The sequence below is a fragment of the Gossypium arboreum genome, chromosome 12 (assembly GCF_025698485.1).
Source record: "Gossypium arboreum isolate Shixiya-1 chromosome 12, ASM2569848v2, whole genome shotgun sequence".
NCBI lineage: Eukaryota > Viridiplantae > Streptophyta > Magnoliopsida > Malvales > Malvaceae > Gossypium > Gossypium arboreum.
Genome location: NC_069081.1, coordinates 114,781,348 through 114,800,944, shown reverse-complemented (window position 1 = coordinate 114,800,944; position 19,597 = coordinate 114,781,348). Strand labels below are relative to the sequence as shown.

Below are 19,597 nucleotides of genomic sequence, written 5' to 3'. Positions count from 1 at the left end.
GTTGGTAAGGTGGTTGTTGAAAACCTGGAAGGTGTTGTGGCCTTTGATTCCCTTGACCACCCCACGAAAAATTGGGATGGTTCCTCCAACCTGTATTGTAAGTGTTATTATAAGGGTTATTTTGAGGTCTAGAATTGTTACCCATATAGTGGACTTGTTCTCCCTCGATGCTGGAGTTGAAGGATGGATAGTCTGTGTTATGCATCCCTCCTCCATTTAAATCACACCTCATCACTGGATGTACCTGAGTAGAATCATACAAACATCAATCTTTTTATCGAATAGTTCTACCTGGTTAGATAGCATAATAATCGCGTCGAGGTTGAAAACACCAACTGTTTTTGTCGGCTTCGTTCTCATGACTTGCCACTGATAGTTGTTTAGTGACATCTTTTCAATAAATTCGTAAGTCTCTTCAGGTGTTTTATTGTTCAAGGTTCCACCGGCAGCTGCATCAATCAGTTGCCTTGTTGAGGGGTTCACACCGTTGTAGAAGGTCTGAACCTGTAACCATAAAGGTAACCCATGGCGAGGGCACCTTCTCAATAAATCCTTGTATCTCTCCCATGCATCATAAAGTGTTTTTAAATCCATCTGCACAAAATAAGAGATATCATTCCTCAACTTAGCCGTTTTAGTCGGCGAAAAATATTTAAGCAAAAACTTTTCGATCATTTGTTCCCAAGTAGTGATTGACTCTTGTGGTAATGAGTTCAACCACTGTTTAACCTTATTCCATAATGAAAAGGGAAACAACCAAAGGTGAATGCCATCTTCAGAAACGCCATTTATTTTGAAAGTATCACAGAACTCTAAGAAGTTGGCCAAATGAGTATTTGGGTCTTTATCCTGCAAACCATCAAACTGAACAAACTGTTGAATTATTTGTATAGTGTTAGTTACAGTTCAAAATTATTTGCAGCAATTGCAGTTCTAACAATACTCAATTCAGCCCCCGCTAAATTAGGCTTAGCATAGTCGTACATAGTACGAGGAGCAGGATTCTGATTCACTGGATTTGCGGCAACCACAAGAGGCAGTGGATTATTTTGATTTTCAGCTATCTCCTCGGTAGTATTGGTATCGTCCTCGTGCTCTTCCTCTATATACTATAGACTTCGCCTTATTTCTGTTCTATTTCTACGAGCTGCGCTTTCAATTTCATTGTCAAAAAGTAGAGGTCCTGACGGGTTTCTTCTAGTCATAAACTATAAGAACCTGCCAGAAGTAAATAAAAGAAAAATTAGTAAATTAAAATAAAACAAAAATAAATTGTAAAAAAAATAAAAACGGCTAAAGTAATAAAAATTAAGAGTTCCTAATATCATAGTCCCCGGCAATGGCGCCAAAAACTTGATGGTTATTTTATGAACCACTAAACTAGACTACGATCACGACTAAGGCAAGCGCAACTATCGAATGGTAGTATAGTTACGGAGAGTCCAGAGTATCATATCTATAAGGACTAAAAGTACTAGTATTAACTTTCTTTCTATTATTTAGCATAAAATATAAGGGATTTGTTTTAATCTAAAATTAACTAACTAATTAACTAATGAACACGACAGAAAGTGAAGAAAGTAATCGAATAAACTAATAATAAAGAAAATACCCAAGGAATAATCCACCTAAACTTTACTTATTATTCCGATTCTGAATCTAACGATTTATTCACTTGTCTTGATACGTAGAAATCCCTAAATTATGTTAATATCTCTTTCGAGACTAAAAACAACTGACTCTAGGTTGATTAATTGAAATCTCTTTCTAATTAAAACCCCTATTGTCACATTCACTCGATCTATGGATTCCGTTATTAAATTTGACTCTAATCCGACAGATTTATATCGCCCTATTTCTAGGGTAGCATGCAACTCCGCTTAATTATGTGAGATCTACTCTTAAACAGGGACTTTTGCTCCACTGAATAAGCACATCAACTTGAATCTATATCCTGAAAATATTAAAACAAGAATTAATAAAACATAATTACGAACAAGAACAAGTATTTATCATTAAATCAGAATATTAAATAACAAGATCAGTCTTAGGTTTCATCCTCCCTAGGTATTTAGGGAGTTTAGTTCATAATGTAATAGGAAAACATCTCAAAAATAGGAAAATAAAAAAAAATAAAGAAACCCAAAAACTTCGAGAGAGAAATTGGAGGGAGATCTTCAGTCTTGTAGGAGATCCTGCTTCCGAGCTGAATCTGTTGGCGTTCTTCGAGTAATTCCTGTGTTCTACTCTGCGTCCCCCCCTTAGATCCTCTTATCGTGTGTTTAAATAGACTTTGGAATGCCCAAAATAGCCCAAAATTTGCTTTTTTCGAGTAGAATTAAAATAGGTCTCGACAGGGACACGGCCATGTGGTACGCCCGTGTGATGGTGCTCAGGCCGTGCGTAATTCTGATATGGTTTTAAGTCGACATGGCCATGACACATGGGCGTGTGGTCTACCCGTGTGTCTCACACGGGCATGTAGATTACCCGTATGGAAGTGTTTGGGTCGTGTGTAGCACTGAAATAAACCTATTTTGTCCGTTTTTGGCCTTTTTCTTGCACTTTTCGCTTTCCTATGCTCATCTGGATATAAAACATGAAATTAAAGGATTAGGAGCATCACATTCACTAAATCTTATAATAAATCATCCAAAAATATGCCAAGCATGGGGTTAAAATATATTACTTTTAAGGTTTATCACTATAAAATAGAGGAAATAAAGCAGAGTAAACATTTAATGCTTAGTAAGTTCGTATAACAGGAAATTAACTTACCATTTAATTCACATTTAAGGTAAGCTAACTAAACATGCTCAAACCAATTTGGCCAAATGCCTAAACACATATCCTGATCAAACATGTTAGTCATGTATTTCAAATGAATATCAAGAAACATGTATGAGTTCATCAAATATCAAATTTCCATATTCATAAACTTTCCACATCTTATGTTCATATATAAATTCCATGTATTTCACGTATATACAGGTAGTGATTCACTTTTAAATTCATATATTTTCTCATGTCAGGATTTTACCCACTGAATCATTTAAAATATCGATGGATACATGGGTAGTACACATAAAGTGTACAAAATTATAATCCGTTAATTCATGTACATGTCTATTTATACAAACATGTAAATGGGAAGCTCTTCTTAGCCATATAACGGGAAGCTCATATGAGCCATGTAACGGGAAGCTCCGAAGAGCCATTAATGGGAAGATCACACGAGCCAATATCGGGAAGGTTCAAGCGAGCTAATATCTGGAAGCTCCAGAGAGCCAATTAATCGCGAAGCTCATGAAAATGCCTTTAATGGAAAGCTCCGAAGAGTCATATATCGAAGAGCTGTGGTGTGTCCACAACACATGTAGTATCACAACCAATCGAGATATTTCGAAGAGCTATTAACAGGAAACTCACAAGAACCGTATAATGGGAAGCTCATGAGAGCTAATAATCAGATGCTCTTTCGAGCTGTGGTGTGTTCGCAACACATGCAGGACCACAACCAATTCGGGAACCCTGTATCCATCGAATCTCATTTATCCAAATGAGACTTATTATTTATCGGACATTGTTGGATATGTGATCAATTTCTTATATATGACATTTATACCATTCAAAAACATAATATTCAATTTAAACATATAAACATACACAGTTTAGTTACACAAATTTACCTCGATAATTATTCGTGTATGCAAAATCTACTAATCCTACACTTTTTTTTTCCTCGATCTGACTCCGTATTTGGTCTATCCGGATCTATACGAATGAATTTAACATTAATTTAATACAATTAATACTCAATTCAATCTAATTCACACTTTAGGCAAAATTACCATTTTGCCCCTACTTTTAATTAATTACAATTTCGTCCCTAGACTTGGAAAATGAAATTCATGCAATTTAATCCTTATTCCAAGCCTAGCCGATTTTTACATGTAACATTAATAGCCCATGTATTTCATAAAATTCATAATTTTTCCATGAATTTTACATATTTATAATTTAATTCCTAAATCAAAATTTCATCAAAATTCGCTTTACAAATGTTGTTTATCTATCAACAACCTTTCATTTTCTACCATAAAACTTCATAATTCAACTATGTTCATCCATGGAAAAACCCTAGTACTTTCATAACTTTACAAATTAATCCCCGAGATAGCTAGATTAAGCTATTATGATCTCGAAAATATAAAAATTACTAAAAACAGGACAAGCAACATACCTAATTGAGCCAAATAAGTTTGCTCAAAACCCAAATTCCATAGCTAGGGTTTCCATATATTTTGATTTGGGAAAGATGATGAAATAAGATGATATTAGATTTTTATCATATTTAATTATTTCTCTTTCCAATTTAGTCCTTTTCTTTTCTTAAATTTTCAATGATGAATCATCACACTTATCTACTAACTCCACTAATTGGTCTATTCACCATATAAGGACCTCAAATTTTGAATTCCATTGATATTTGATACGATATTTCAATCATAATGCAGACTACGAAATAATATTAAATTAGTTTTCTTTTTGAACTTGGATTTGTGGTCCCGAAACCACTGTTTTGATTTTTATTGGAAACGGACTGTTACATTTATTTTAATGTTTTGATGTATTACATTTTTTAAATTTATTTTTATATAAAAAATAATCTAAAAATTAATACGGATGGGCTAGGCCAGACTCAGGTTTAGCATTTTTATCTGGGTCGGGCTTAGGTAAAATTTTAGGCTTATTTTTTAGGTCGGATTCAAGCCTAAAATTTTACATTGATTCGAACTAAACCTGGCACATGATTAGGTTTACTTTTAGCCTAGCTTTTTCTCTTTTTTGAAATTAAAAGCTAGCCACTTTTATTGAAAAAGGGAGAAAAAGTTCTTTGGAAAATGCAAAAACAAAAAAAGAAATCTAATTGTCAAAAACCATGGGCACTACCCCTGGTTTTTCACCTTCCAATGGTCAGATAGAAATAAAAGAAACCAAGAAAATAAACAGAAAAACAAAACCCTAAAAAATGTTCCCTCTTCAATTTTTATGTCGTCGTACTTTTTTTCCCTGATATATTTTAGCTTTTAGATTTGCAATCTGCATTGTATCTTTACTGCTTCGATCCATCCATTTCTGAGTTCCTCAGATTTCTTGTGACCCATTCCCTTATCCGGACTCAGCCTTCTCTTGCAATAAACATTTCCTTTTAGTCAATTTTCCTATATTCTCTGGTTATGATGGCCTCAATTTCTGGTGGTGTTTCTTCAACCCAGAAGTGTGGCGTTGCTCTTCCTCTTCCCCATGCAGCTAGCGCATGTTTTTTGTTAAAAAAAAAGGTTAAATATATAATTTAGAAATTTCGTTCTACTTGTTTTTTCTTTATTTTTTCTGTGGGTTAATTTCCATCAATGTCTTCAAAGTATGGGTTCATTTTTAAATTAGTCTATAAACTTTAAAATGTTTTAACTGAGTTCTTAGATTCAAATTAGGTCATTACATAACAAATGTTACCATTTGTCTGCAACACTCATTTATTTTAAATTCAAATTAGGTCATTCTATAACAAATGTTTTGAAATAGTTTGGGTTCAAATCATCGTTGTAAAAAAAAAAAAAAGATATAATTTAACAAATTTTATTCGAAATTTTGGTTGAACATGCTCCAAGTCCCTATGTTTTTTTGTACTTTTGGATTTTAGCCCCTCTACTTTCCTTTCTAGAATTTAATCCCTATACTTTTCATTTTTTAAAATGTAAGTTCAATTGTTAACATTGTTAACAAAACAATTTTAGCTGTCAAGTGGATCTGAATTTTTAATTTTGAAAAGTAGAGAGAATAAATTTTTAAAAATAAAAGTAATGGGATTAAATTCTAAATGGAGAAAGTATATAAGGATTTGAAACATATTTTAACCATCAAAATTTTACTTTATAATTTGTCCAAAAAAAAAAACAATCAATCAAACACAAAGAGTGAGTTGGAACCAGACTAGTAGATATATGAGAAAAAAATTTTTACTTCTAGTCTGTAACACCCCTTAGTCACAAACATGCATGCTTATCAACGACCCATCATTGTGCCAACCTTAGACCCATGTTTCAGAAATTCGAATCACATATCAACCATGTTCATTTTCATATCCATATTCCACCATAAATCATCGTAACATCCTTGTTAAGTTGAACACGTGTTCTCCTACAAGGTTGAGTCGTGATCTGTTAGTTCAGTTTGCAATATAATTTCCATACTGGAGGCATCACAAACATATCACTTTTCCACATTTTCATATATCACAACTTGTCTAGTACTAGGCTCGTGCAACAAGGAGGGTGTTTTTACATCGACAATGACCATGCTCACACATACAATATTAATTTATTACACACACGTCCAAACACAACATATCAACTCATTTACAATAGAGACAACTTACCGTAAAAAAACCACATATCACGAAAGTTTCATAATTCAAAGGAAGTAAGAAGGAACTCACCAGTAACTCTAAAACAGAATCTACTCCACTAGTTATTTGCCTCGATTGCTCGGACCTTTACTAACTTCTTGAACTAAATAAGAAAGAATTATAAACATCAAACCATTTCTCTATTAAAAATGTAACCATGCATGCATGAATCGGTTGCATGCAATCCATAATCAGGAAGTCTCTGTAACACCCCTTACCCGTATTCGTGGCCGAAATAGAGTAGGAGGCATTACCGGAGTTTACTGAATTAATTTTCCATTAATACGAGTTAAATACTATTCATTTACTAAAACATGTCATGGCGTCCTTTAGATGGGCCTCCAAAGCCCAAAACATATTTCGAGACCAAACCAGAATTAAATCAAAACCATAGGAAATTTTTCGCAAAATCCCAAAGTTTTTTTTTTTGCTCAATATAACCCCTTTATAAATATCTAACATTCCCTGCAAATTTTAAAACCGAGACCAATCCAACCAACCAATTCATTTCAATCAATTTGATACCAAATTATACTACTATTATAATTATAGTATTTAACATATTCATCATTCTTTACTTTAATGTATATTTATTAAACAAGTCTTAGTATTTATATAATCATCAAACCTTATACATGCCATATAAATCAAAAAGAAATTTACAAAAGCTACCGGAGATAATCTGGATAGTGTGATCCTCTGTGTTGATCCGATCCTCTATATACTTCCACGTCAATCTACAAGAGACATTGATTACACTCAAGTAAGCTTATAGAAGCTTAGTAAGTTCATAGGCATAAAACATAAATCTTACCAAATATTTATACACTTATACAATATACACAATTATTAAGTTCACCTGTCAACCACAGCCATTGGTGAGTTCTCTTGTATAAACTTACTACCTCTTATCTATTTCTTTTAATTCTTTTGGGCCCATTTGTCACATATCATTCTTTAACCAAATTAGGGAATGGTTACGGAAAATTGAGTACTTCACTTTCACTTTGCCATAGTATAACTATGGTCTTGCGTATGATCACTTATCACCTTTTGAAGTCATAGTCTTGCTTGGCGGTCTTACTTGATCACATTTATCACTTGTCATCGATCGAGATAAGTGTAGCTAAAGCTACCACTTATCACTTATCACTTGTCACTGATCAGATAAGTGTAGCTACAGCTACCACTTATCACTTGTCACTTGTCACTCATCACTGATCAATAGCTGAGGCTACTACTTATCAATTGTCACTGATTAGAAGTACTCAAATCCGACATTCCGCTCAATTTAATCATTTTTTCGATTTTTGGGTTGTTATTTTATTCTCTATTTATCAATAAATATATTTCATCATACATATTACATTATATAATTCATAAAATTAACATATAATCATTAAACTTCAAGCATATGAACTTACCTAGGTCGATTTGCAAAATTTGTGAAAGTTCAGGGACTAATCAGCTACTTTTTCTTTTCCTCAACTTGCTTCGGGTTTTCGATTTGCAGTAAAAATATGAAAAACCAGCTTAAGAAAACCCTTCTATGGTGTTTTTGCTTATGAGAATGCAGAAAAATAATGAGAAATCTAGATAATTCCACTTTAGTCCTAGGTTTATTAAGTAAATTTTGCAATATTCCAATTTTGCCCTTAATTCATCAATTTTCCTGCTGATTTCATGCCTCTTGCCGTCCAACCCAAATAGACCTTGGATCTATTTGCCTTTTAAACCCTATTTCTTTTATCATTTAAGCTATTTAATCATTTCCCATAATTTTACATTTGTTACAATTTAATCTTTTTTATTCAATTAACTATCGAAACTTTAAAATTTCTTAACGAAACTTCAATACTAACTTATTAACACTCCATAAATATTTATAAAAATATTTATGGCTCGTTTTAAAATTTTCAAACTCTCGATATCTCATTTTCGATTCTAATTTTTAAAATTTTTATTTTTAGTACACTATTCGCTATTTCAAAAATTTTCCTAACTTCACACTTAACTTATATTCACTAAATTATTAATATTTTCTACTCATTTGTCAGATTTAGTGATCTCGAATCACTGTTCCGACACCACTGAAAATTTAGGCTATTACAATTCTCCCCCTCTTAAGAAATTTCGTCCTCAAAATTGTTACCTGAAAATAGGTTTAGATATTGTGATCTCATTGATTCCTCTGTTTCCCAGGTTGCCTCCTCCACACCATGTCGATGCCACAACACTTTTACTAACGGTACCCGTTTGTTCCTTAACTCTTTAATATCCCAAGCTAGAATTTTCACCGGTTCTTTTGAATAAGTCATGTCGGGTTGGAGCTCTATTTCTGTATGAGAAATTACATGTGATGGATCTAATCTGTACCGTCTCAACATAGACACATGAAACACGTTATGAATCTTTTCAAGCTCCAGGGGTAAAGCCAATCTATAAGCTACCGGATTCTTTCAATGATTTCATACGGCCCGATAAATCGTGGGCTGAGTTTTCCCTTTCTACCAAACTGCAAAATTTTCTTCCACGGTGACACTTTCAAGAATACACGATCACCCACATTAAACTCTACATCTCTTTTCTTTAAATCTGTATATGATTTTTGCCGATCGGAGGCAGCTTTTAAACAATCTCGAATAATACAAACTTTTTCTTCGGTTTCCCTAATCAAGTCCACTCCTATTAGTTTCCGTTCACTTAATTCAGACCAATATAATGGAGTTCTACACTTTCTTCCATACAGAGCTTCAAATGGCGCCATTTTAATACTAGTTTGATAACTATTATTATAAGCAAATTCGACTAAAGGTAAATACCTTTCCCAGCTGCCGCCAAACTTAAGTACAAAACACCTTAACATATCTTCTAAAATCTGAATCACTCGCTCATTCATTTATGCATGCGAGGATGAAAAACATCTTTGAAATTTAATTTAGTGCCCAAAGCCTCCTGTAATTTACTCCAAAATCTCGAAGTAAACCTCGGATCCCGATCCAAAATAATAGATATTGGAACTCCATGTAATCTCACAATCTCAGAAATATACAATTCCCCTAACTTCTCCAATGAAAAATTTGATCTGACTGAAATAAAATGTGCCGACTTTGTCGATCTATCAACGATAACCCCGATTGAATCTTTCTTTTTCGGAGTCACAAGCAATCCTGATACAAAATCTATCGTAATGTGTTCCCACTTCCATTCAGGAATCATAATAGGTTGTAATAAACCTGTTGGTACTTGATACTCTGCTTTCACCTGCTGGCAGATTAAATATTTTACAACAAATTCACAAATCTCTCGCTTCATACCAGGCCACCAGTACATTCTTTTTAAATCGCAATACATTTTTGTACTACCCGGATGAATAGAATACTTACTATTATGAGCTTCAGCAAGAATATCATTTTTCAATTCTGGATTATTCGGAACACAAATTCTATTACGATAACGCAACATACCACCATCATCAACGCTATATTCTGAACTCAAATTATCCTGAACCGTTTGTCGTTTCAGCACTAGTTTCGAATCATCACTCTGTAATTCACGGATCCGTTGAAGGAATGTAGATTTTGCTTTCAACTCTACTAATACTGAGCCATCTTCATTAAAGGACAAATGAACATTCATTGTTCAAAGTGCAAACAATGATGATTTTCGGCTAAGTGCATTAGCGACCACATTAGCTTTCCCCGGGTGATAATCAATAACAAGATCATAATCTTTCAATAGTTTGAGCCATCATCTCTGCCTCAAGTTTAGCTCTTTCTGTGTCATCAAATATTTCAGACTTTTGTGATCGGTATACACATAACATTTTTCCCCATATAAATAATGTCTTCAGATTTTTAAAGCAAACACAATCACGGCCAACTCCAAATTATGGGTAGGGTAATTTTTCTCGTACGGTTTTAATTTCCAAGAAGCATTTGCCACTACTTTCCCTAATTGCAGTAAAACACAACCCAAACCATTTAAAAATGCATCACTATACACAACATATGGTATACCTACTTCTGGCTGAGTTAACACTGGAGCTTCTGTCAACATCTTCTTCAACTGGTCAAAACTTTGTTGGCACTCTTCAGACCATACAAATTCAACATTCTTCTGAAGTAATCGAGTCATCGGCAAGGCAATCATTGAAAAATATTTAACAAATCAGCGGTAGTATCCCACTAATCCCAGGAAACTCCGCACTTCTGTTACGTTCTTTGGAGTTTTCCAATTCACCACTGCTGACACTTTACTTGGATCTACTCGAATTCCTTTAGCTGAAACAATATGACCCAGAAATCCAACCTCATGTAGCCAAAATTCACACTTGCTGAACTTTGCATACAACTACTTCTCTCTCAAGGTCTGTAACACACTTCTCAAGTGTTGTGCATGATCAGGCTCGGTCTTCGAATAGATCAATATATCATCAATAAATATAACCACGAATCTATCCAAATAAGGTTCAAAAATTCGATTCATCTAGTCCATTATTGCAACAGGAGCATTAGTTAAACCAAATGGCATTACCAGAAACTCGTAATGACCATACCGAGTTCTGAAGGCAGATTTTGGGACGTCACATTCTTTAACTTTCAGCTGATAATACCCAGATCGAAGATCTATTTTTGAAAACACAGCAGCACCTTTCAACTGATCGAACAAATCATCAATGCGGGGCAAAGGATATTTGTTCTTGATTGTAACCTTATTTAATTGTCTGTAATCTATACACAATCTCAACGAGCCATCTTTCATTTTTACAAACAAAACATGTGCACCCCAAGGAGATGTACTCGGTCTAATAAACCCCTTATCTAACAATTTTTGCAACTGAGTCTTTAACTCTTTTAATTCAGTCGGTGCCATTCTGTATGGTGTTACAGATATTGGAGCTGTTCCCGGGATTACATCAATCACAAACTCAACTTCGCGATCTGGTGTTAAACTTGGCAATTCCTCAGGAAACACATCAGCAAATTCATTAACAACTGGCAACTGTTTCAACTTTGATTCAGAATCGTATCAAGAATATAAGCTAAATATGCTTCATTACCCTTCCGTATTAGCTTCTGAGCTGAAAAGGCTAAAATAATTCGAACATTATCTTTCATATTTCCAAACTTAGCCGAAATCATTTCTCCTGTCTGATTTTTCAAATCAATCCGTTTCTCTTGACAGTTCACTACAACGTCATGTTTTGTTAACCAATCCATCCCCAAAATAATATCAAATTCTCGAAAGGGTAACAACATCAAATCAGCAGGGAATTCACAGCTTTTCACTTTCAGTGAACAATTACGATATATTAAATTAACCATCACACTTTGACCTAATAGATTAGTGACTTGTATATCATAATTAGTGGACTCAACAGATAATTTCTTTTGCAGATGCTAGCATAGTGCAAATATATGAATGAGTAGACCTAGGGTCTATTAATGCATAAACAGTAACATCATAAAGATAGAAAATACCAATAATTACATCAGGAGCCGTAGCCTCTTTCCTTGCTCGAATGGCATAGGTACGTGCTGGTGCTCTATTCTCTGATTGACTAACTGGTTCTCTCATACCCGAACGGGTAGCCCCTGTAGCACTGCTCTGGCCCGAACGTCTACTTATTTGGGGAGTGGTTTTCTGTATCTCTTTCTGATCCACTTCATCTTTTTACAGCTGGAGACAATCTCGAATAAGATGATCAGTAGCCCCACATTTATAACAATCCCCTATCTTAGTCCTGCATTCACCAAAATAATGTCTTTCACAATATTAACACTTAGGCCGGGGAGTATTCTGAACACTGCTCACACTTGCTGCAGGTCTATCAAATATCCTGAAACCAGATTATCTTGATCTACCTCTACCTAATCTTCCCGGCACTGATGTAGTTCGACTAATTTCTTCTCTAGATTTCTTTACCGGCAAATCTGAAAATAACTTAGAAGCACCTATTTTAAATGACTCTTTATTTTTCCGATCTCGTTGCATTTTTCTGTTGTATACTTCTTTGAGCTTTTGAGCACGGTCTGACAAAACAACGAACTCTCGTATTTCATTACCCCCAATCATCATTCTAATCTCATCATTTAACCATTTTTCAAATCTGATACACATTTCTTCTTCAGTAGGTACAATGTCTCGAGCATATTTGCTGAGATAGACAAATTCTCTTTCGTATTCAGCCACTGACTTATTTCTCTGCCGTAGGTCAAAAAATTCTCTCTTTTTCTTGTCTAGATATCTTTCCCCACATATTTCTTTTTAAACTCGTTCTGGAAAAATTCCCAAGTAAGCTTCTCTGCAGGTACTACAGCTTTCACAGTTTCCCACAAATTATATGCTTCTTCTTTTAATAATGAGACGGCACATCGTAGATAATCCTCCGAAGAACAAGCCATCTATTTAAAAATTCTTACCAAACTCTGTAGCCAATACTCAGCTTTTACAGGGTCATCATCTGATCTCCCTCGAAAGTCTTCAACTCCAAACTTCCTAAGCTTTTCAATCGGAGAACGTTTACTAGTTTCAATTATTGAAGGAGGTGGAGGAGCAACCGGAGGTACCACAGGTGGTGCAGTAGGGGGAGGAGGTGGTTGAGCCTGACTGCTTTCTTGTATCATCTCCTTATACCACTGATTCATAACTCCATAAATCATATTTTTAAGTTCTCGCTCTCGCATCATAAAAATTGGAATATCATTACTTGTTCCTTGTTCAAGTCCGCATTCTCACATTAGCTTCCTCTGTTCGGTGCGTTCAGTCTATCTGACATCTTTATAATCGAAGAATATCTATAAAAATGACAAAGATTAGATCGAATCATACACATCACACTATCACAGATTTATATGGCATGTATTTCTAAACACTTTACACGTAACACATATTCCGAGAACTGGCTAAACCGGGCTCTGATACCACTAAATGTAACACCCCTTACCCGTATTCATCGCCGAAATAGAGTAGGAGGCATTACCGGAGTTTAACAAATTAATTTTCCATTAATACGAGTTAAATACTATTCATTTAATAAAACATGTCATGGCGTCCTTTAGATGGGCCTCCAAAGCCCAAAACATACTTCGAGACCAAACCAGAATTAAATCAAAACCATAGGGAATTTTTCACAAAATCCCAAAGTTCTTTTTTTTTTGCTCAATATAACCCCTTTATAAATATCTAACATTTCCTGCAAATTTTAAAACCGAGACCAATCCAACCAACCAATTCATTTCAATCAATTTGATACCAAATTATACTACTATTATAATTATACTATTTAACATTTTCATCATTCTTTACTTTAATGTATATTTATTAAACAGGTCTTAGTATTTATATAATCATCAAACCTTATACATGCCATATAAATCAAAAAGAAATTTACAAAAGCTACCGGAGATAATCTGGATAGTGTGACCCTCTGTGTTGATCCGATCCTCCGTATACTTTCACGTAATCTACAAGATACATTGATTACACTCAAGTAAGCTTATAAAAGCTTAGTAAGTTCATAGGTATAAAACATAAATCTTACCATGTAACATTCCGAAATAGGGCCTAAACGGAACAGTGGTTGCGAAACCACAAATTCAGGGTAAAAAAAAAAATTTATTATTATTTTGAGGTTCATGGTATGATTACATGATTGTGTGAAAATTTCGTGATAAAATTCTATGCATAAAGTGCTTAAATTGAGGTTAGGGACTAAATCGAATAATTTGCAAAACTTGCATTCTAGAAGTTTTTAGTATGAAATTATTTTGGAATATTAATTAGGAGATCTTAAATGGTAATTTGACCAATTTTAAGTTCATGGACAAAATTAGGACATGGAAGGAATTTTTGAAAGTTTAGTAAGGAAGGGCATTTTGGTCATTTGGTTATTAACATTAATAAAAAGGTAAAAAAGATGATAAAATTGTATCATCTTCTTCAAGTTACCAGCAGAACCTTACCTCTCTCCATAGCTGGGGTTTCTTCAACTTTCAAGCTTCATAGTAAGTGATTCCAAGCCCCGTTTTTAATGATCTTTACGTTTTTGAAGTCCCGGTAGCTCGATAAAGCTTATGCTAGCAATAATTTAAGTTAGGAATCAAATTTGGAAAAATACCCATAGGTGAAATTTGTGTATTTTGATGTTTTATGATGGAACATGAGGTTTTAAATTATGTTAGACAACTTGTGCTACTTGGTTTCAAGTGAAAACGAGTAAAAAGGCTTAATCGGTAAAAATACCTAATAGTCATAAGTACATGTTAGTGTGTGAATTTGATGTTGCCATAGAAGGGAAAAATGATCAGCATGTCATAAAACATAAGAAAATAGGATGAAGTTTAATTTACGAGCCTTGGGGCAAAAGTGCAAATATGTGAAAGTTTAGGGGCAAAAATGTAATTTTGCCAAAGTTTGAGTAAAGGGTTGTTTTGATAAATGTTGATATTAAATAAGCTAAATTTGCTATTATAGATCAAGAAGAGCGAAATTCGAGAGTAGATCGGGGAAAAGAAAAAGTAAAGGACTAAATTGTAAAGTTTAGTCACATTTTGTATCGAGGTAAGTTTACAGTAAATAAATGCAATATTCTTTTATTTTACAGTATTATTGTCAATTTCCAGCATTTATATATTTATGTTATGAAAATATTTAAAGTCGAATTTAAGGTGAAGTGACAGAGGAGAAGTGTTAGGAAGCCCCGGTTGAACCCTAGGAATGTTAGGATATTAGGGTTGACAGGACAGAACGAAATGAGCCATGTAAGTCCATATTAGAAATATGGCTTTGGAGACAGGATTGAGCCATGTAAGTCCATATTATATATGGCATTGGAGACAGGAATAATTCATGTAAGTCCATGTCAAAGACATGGCATTGGCAGGATATTGATAGACAGGAACGACCCTAGTATCCTTAGTATTCCGAGTGGTTCAACGGGTCAGGATACGAGTTAAATTACAGTGAATTAACAGCAAAGGAAAAGTAGATTATACTTATGAAAAAGGAAAGGTCAGGTAAGAAAGAAGGTAAGGGAATAAAGAAGAAGATAGAAATTGAGAAGTAAAGAAATTTATGATGTTAGATGATATTATGCATAATTATCCATTATGTTGAATGTTGTGATTTATTTGCTTGTAAGCTTACTAAGCCTAGTGCTTAATCTCTTTATTTTCTTCTTCTTATAGTACTTATCTAGCCACTCGGGGATCGAAGGAAACGTCGGAGGCCGATCACACTATCAAAGAAATAACTCGGTATAATTAGGCGTTTTGTTTTGTGTATGGCATGTATAGAAACTTAGCCACTTTTGGTATAATATGAACAATGAATGATGTGTAAATACTTGCTAGTGATTAGCTAATAAAATGACCGATGATATGCATGTTTATTAATATGTATGATTGAATGGTGATTATCACATGAAAATTATGAAAATGTGAAAGTAACCTAAAAACAGATTCAAGTAACAGCAATGACGTAACTTTGAAAAATCACTAAAATTGTATAAACATAGTTTGAAGATGAATAATATATGAAATTAAATCTTATTATGTCTATTTTCTTATGGAATAAGAAAAATAGGTAAAGGTATTATATTTCATGATATATCTGAGTTTTAGTAAAACAGGGTCAGAGCAATTTCTGGAACCCTATTTCAACTTTGGAAATTCACCATAAATTGTAAAAAATAATTAGAAGGTATAATTTATATGGTTATAATCCTTGTTGAGTCTAGTTTTAAGAGAAACAAACGGCTTAGTGATATGAATTTTGTACAGGAAGAAACATGGTTCGTAGTAACAAGAGGTTAGTGCAGTCGAGTTTTGAAACAGGGGAAACTTTAACTAATAAACTATACTAATTGGCCGAGTCAAAAATCTATGAAAAAAATTAGTAGATAGATATATGAGTCTAGTTTCAGGAAAAATTTACGGATCTTAATTTCGAGTTTCGGAACTCAAGATATGAATTTTTAGGTGACTACGATGCAGAATGGCAGCACATTCCAAAATGCTTAAATAAACAATTTAAACCTATTTAAGGGATAGAATAAGTTTAGTAATGCCTCGTGCTCGATTCTGGCAGCAGTCTCGGGTAAGGAGTGTTACATTTATTGGTATCGAGCAGGTTTAGTCGGTTCTCGGAGCAGTTAGTGTGAGAAAAGTCTAGCTATACATGCCATACTTGTATTTTGATAGTGTGACGACTCTGACGATTTTTTTAAATATTTTGTTTTATAGTAATGGATCCGGTAGTCGGTGATGATGATGTAGAAAGTAATGCTACCGCTTCCACGTAAGGCAGCCCATCTAAGAATAGGCCAAGAATAGTTGATCGGGAGGAGTGACTCGAGAAGCTCTCTTCCAAGCTTTGAATGATTTGTTTGCCGAGTTCGTTCGCATGCGAATCCGTGCTTAGACCTCCACCCCTCATGATTCTCGGGCTACCCATGTAGCTCAAGCTTCCCCATCCAGTGCAGTGGTAAGAGAAAACCACCAGTTGATAGAATCAGAAACAAGGGCGTAAGAGTTCCGAGCAACAAAAGATGATGATGCGAAAGAGCGAAATTTTGGTTAGAAAATACTATCGAGTCTTTGACGAATTATCTTGTACACTCGAGGAATGTATGAAATGTGTAGTATCACTTCTTAGAGACTCACCTACTACTGGTGGAAGACACTTGTATCGGTTGTACCGAAGAGAGGGTCACTTGGGATTTCTTTCAGAAGAATTTCGTAAAAGTACATCGATCGAGGTTTATTGACCAGAAGAGAAAGGAATTCCTGGAATTGAAACAAGGCAATATGACGGTGACCGATTATGAGCGTGAATTTGTCAGGCTCAGTAAATATGCTCAAGAATGTGTGTCCACAGAGGCTATCCTGTGTAAAAGGTTTGAGGATGGGTTAAATGATGATATCCGACTGTCAGTGGGTGTCCTAGAAATAAAAGAGTTTGTTATTTTAGTTGAGAGAGCCTGTAAGGCAGAGGAGCTATTAAAAAGAAAAGGCAAAGTTGAGACAGAGATACAAGATACAAAGAAGAGACAGATGAGCAGATCATTTCAGGCTACATCCAAGAGGCCCAGAGAGTTTTCTACCAGATCTAGCTTTTCGGCAGGGCAATCTAGTCAGAATAGAGGTAGCAGATTTAAGGATCCGAAGGCTCAGACCACCTCGACTACGAGTGTAGGTAATGTCAGACAAGATAGATCAGGGTGTCCACGGTGTGGTAGACTTCATTATGGTCCTTGTCGGGCAGGCGAAAATGTTTGCTATAAATGTGGTGCTCCAGATCATTTTGTACGAGAATGTCCAGAAGTGGCTAGCCGAGAGGTAACACAGAGTGCTAGATCCGGAAATGCTCCTACTAGAGGCAGATCACCGAGGCAACCGGGAGTAGGAGCAAGTAACAGAGGTACCTCTAGAGATTCGACTGTGAGACCAGATGTTAGAGCCCCTGCAAGGACTTATGCTATTCGTGCACGCGAAGAGGCATCCTCCCCCGATGTGATTACGGGTACATTTTCTCTACATGATATTAATGTCATTGCTCTGATTGATCCGGGTTCAACTCATTCTTATGTTTGTATGAAATTGATGCCTAGTATAAGTATGCCTATAGAATCTACAGAATTTGTGATTAAAGTATCGAATCCATTAGGCAAGCATGTATTAGTAGATAAGGTATGTAGAAATTGTCCTTTAATGATTAGAGGCTCTTGTTTTCCTACCGATCTCATGCTATTGCCATTTGATGAGTTTGATGTGATTCTTGGTATGGATTGGTTGACTACACATGATGTGATAGTGAATTGTGGAAAGAAATTCATTGAGTTGAAGTGTGAAAATGGTGAAATTCTTCGGGTTAATTCAGAAGAGTCAGATAGTTCATTTCCTATAATTTCATTATGTCCGCCGTAAATACTTGAGAAAAGGGTATGAAGCTTATCTTGCTTTTGTGTTGAACACTAAAGATCCGAATTGAAAATTGAATCGATGCACGTGGTATGTGAGTTTCCGATGTGTTTCCGAAGAACTACCGGGTTTGCCTCTGTTAGAGAAGTTGAGTTTGGTATTGAGTTGATTCGGTACCACGCCCATTTCTATTGCTCCTTATAGAATGGCTCTATTGGAATTGAAAGAATTGAAAGCTCGATTGCAGTAAATTAATGATAAAGGCTTTGTAAGACCCAGTAGTTCACCATGGGTGCACCAGTGCTATTTGTGAAAAAAAATACGGATCGATGAGATTGTGCATAGATTATCGGCAACTTAACAAGGTAACATAAAGAACAAGTATCCATTGCCTAGAATTGATGATTTGTTTGATCAATTGAAGGAGCTCTGTGTTTTCCAAGATAGATTTGAGATCCGGATACTATCGATTCTGAGTTAAAGAGTCGATGTCCCAAGATCGCTTCCGGACTAGGTATGGTCATTATGAGTTCCTTGTGATTCCATTTGGCTTGACTAATGCTCCTGCCATTTTATGGACTTAATGAACCGAATTTTAGACCATACTTAGATAAGTTTGTAGTTGTGTTCATTGATGATATTTTGATTTATTCTCATGATGAGACCGAGCATGCGAGCATTTGAGAACAGCTTTACAAATTCGAGAGATAATCAGGTTGTATGCCAAGTTCGAAAAAGTGAGTTCGTTACGAGAAGTTGGTTTTCTTGGACATATTGTCTCGTGAAGGTATTAAGGTTGATACGAGTAAGATTTCAACCATTGTTGATTGGAAGCCTCCTAGAAATGTATCGAAGTTAGAAGTTTTCTTGGTCTTGCGGATATTATAGACGATTTGTGGAGGATTTTCCATGATAGCTACCCGCTGACGAGACCGCTACGGAAGGATGTTAAGTTTGAATGGATGAGAAGTGCCAACAAAGTTTTGACAAGTTAAAGGCATTGTTGACGAAGCTCTATCTTAGTACAGTACCGAACCGGGTAAAGAATTTGTGATTCTGATGATGCATCCTTGAATGGGCTCGGTTGTGTACTCATGCAGGAAGGAAAGGTAATTGCTTATGCCTCTAGACAATTGAAGCCACATGAGAAAAATTATCGACACATGATTTAGAGCTAGTGCTATTGTATTTGCATTGAAGATTT

At 35.0% G+C, this 19,597-nt stretch overlaps 1 long non-coding RNA gene and 1 other non-coding gene across 2 annotated transcripts; both read left to right on the top strand.

The window, feature by feature from the left end:
• Positions 1 to 520: 520 nt before the first annotated feature.
• LOC128285916 (small nucleolar RNA R71) lies at positions 521 to 627 on the top strand. Its single transcript, XR_008276463.1, has one exon. It is a non-coding gene; the product is annotated as a small nucleolar RNA R71 (small nucleolar RNA).
• A 13,771-nt stretch (positions 628 to 14,398) lies between these two features.
• On the top strand, positions 14,399 to 15,784 carry LOC128285635 (uncharacterized). Its single transcript, XR_008276152.1, has 3 exons — positions 14,399 to 14,478; positions 14,948 to 15,034; positions 15,661 to 15,784. It is a non-coding gene; the product is annotated as an uncharacterized LOC128285635 (long non-coding RNA).
• The last annotated feature ends 3,813 nt before the right edge of the window (positions 15,785 to 19,597 follow it).